This window comes from Aethalodelphis obliquidens, unplaced genomic scaffold (assembly GCF_003676395.1).
Source record: "Aethalodelphis obliquidens isolate GAN/ISIS:26980383/991018 unplaced genomic scaffold, ASM367639v1 scaffold74, whole genome shotgun sequence".
NCBI classification, from domain to species: Eukaryota; Metazoa; Chordata; class Mammalia; order Artiodactyla; family Delphinidae; genus Aethalodelphis; species Aethalodelphis obliquidens.
This window is the reverse complement of record NW_020838018.1, coordinates 7,262,286-7,264,784: the sequence shown is the minus strand read 5'-3', so window position 1 is coordinate 7,264,784 and position 2,499 is coordinate 7,262,286.

Below are 2,499 nucleotides of genomic sequence, written 5' to 3'. Positions count from 1 at the left end.
CTAATGATGAAAAATCTGAAAGTGAAATCGAGAAAACACTCCCATTTACCATTGCAACAAAAAGAATAAAATATCTAGGAATAAACCTACCTAAGGAGACAAAAGACCTGTATGCAGAAAATTATGAGACACTGATGAAAGAAATTAAAGATGATACAAATAGATGGAGAGATATACCATGTTCTTGAATTGGAAGAATCAACATTGTGAAAATGACTCTACTACCCAAAGCAATCTATAGATTCAATGAAATCCCTATCAAACTACCACTGGCATTTTTCACAGAACTAGAACAAAAAATTTTGCAATTTGTATGGAAACACAAAAGACCCCAAATAACCAAAGCAATCTTGAGAACGAAAAAAGGAGCTGGAGGAATCAGGCTCCCTGACTTCAGACTATACTACAAAGCTACAGTAATCAAGACAGTATGGTACTGGCACAAAAACAGAAAGATAGATCAATGGAACAGGATAGAAAGCCCAGAGATAAACCCACGCACATAAGGACACCTTATCTTTGATAAAGGTGGCAGGAATGTACAGTGGAGAAAGGACAGCCTCTTCAATAAGTGGTGCTGGGAAAACTGGACAGATACATGTAAAAGTATGAGATTATATCACTCCCTAACATCATACACAAAAATAAGCTCAAAATGGATTAAAGACCTAAATGTAAGGCCAGAAACTATCAAACTCTTAGAGGAAAACATAGGCAGAACACTCTAGGACATAAATCACAGCAAGATCCTTTTTGACCCACCTCCTAGAGAAATGGAAATAAAAACAAAAATAAACAAATGGGACCTAATGAAACTTCAAAGCTTTTGCACAGCAAAGGAAACCATAAACAAGACCAAAAGACAACCCTCAGAATGGGAGAAAATATTTGCAAATGAAGCAACTGACAAAGGATTAATCTCCAAAATTTACAAGCAGCTCATGCAGCTCAATATCAAAAAAACAAACAACCCAATCCAAAAATGGGCAGACGACCTAAATAGACATTTCTCCAAAGAAGATATACAGACTGCCAACAAATACATGAAAGAATGCTCAACATCATTAATCATTAGAGAAATGCAAATCAAAACTACAATGAGATATCATCTCACACCAGTCAGAATGGCCATCATCAAAAAATCTAGAAACAATAAATGCTGGAGAGGGTGTGGAGAAAAGGGAACACTCTTGCACTGCTGGTGGGAATGTGAATTGGTTCAGCCACTATGGAGAACAGTATGGAGATTCCTTAAAAAAACTACAAATAGAACTACCATATGACCCAGCAATCCCACTACTGGGCATATACCCTGAGAAAACCATAATTCAAAAAGAGTCATGTACCAAAATATTTATTGCAGCTCTATTTACAGTAGCCCGGAGATGGAAATAACCTAAGTGCCCATCATCGGATGAATGGATAAAGAAGATGTGGCACATATATACAATGGAATATTACTCAGCCATAAAAAGAAACGAAATTGAGCTATTTGTAATGAGGTGGATAGACCTAGAGTCTGTCATACAGAGTGAAGTAAGTCAGAAAGAAAAAGACAAATACCGTATGCTAACACATATATATGGAATTTAAGAAAAAAAAATGTCATGAAGAACCTAGGGGTAAGACAGGAATAAAGACACAGACCTACTGGAGAACGGACTTGAGGATATGGGGAGGGGGAAGGGTAAGCTGTGACAAAGCGAGAGAGAGGCATGGACATATATACACTACCAAATGTAAAATAGATTGCTAGTGGGAAGCAGCCGCATAGCACAGGGAGATCAGCTGGGTGCTTTGTGACCGCCTAGAGGGGTGGGAGGGAGGGAGACGCAAGAGGGAAGAGATATGGGAACATATGTATATGTATAACTGATTCACTTTGTTATAAAGCAGAAACTAACACACCATTGTAAAGCAATTATACCCCAATAAAGATGTTAAAAAAATAAAAATAAAATTAAAAAAAAAAGAAATTTAACAGGGTATAGAGTGGTCACCATGGAAGATGGAGAACTATAATACTTCCAAGAACATGGGGTATTCAATAGGGCACTCCATTTATGGGCATCTTGATGGTGGTCTCTGACCAGCTGGGACAGGCTTATATAGAATCCAATTGGAGCCAGACTTGCAGAATGAGGGTCTAGGAGGAATCTTCTACTACTGAGAAGATGCATAAAGGCACGTCATTCTATTTAATGGCCTTTGACAAATACTTACCTAGGGCCTACCCTATGCCAGGCAATGTACAAGGCACAGGGATAAGCAGAAGGAACCTGCAATGTGTTGATGTCAAAGAAAATAGGGCACCAATAGCACAATATCTATGGCAGTGGGCAGCTCTTGGAGTGAGCTCATGTCTGGCTGGCTACAGGGGAATCTGCCAGGAAGAAACAAAGGCAGCAAAACATGCCTCTCTGGTCAGTTTCTCAAAGAGCCTAAAAGAGTGTTTCTCTAAAGACCCTTCAAATATGATCATCATTGTCTTAAAGATAA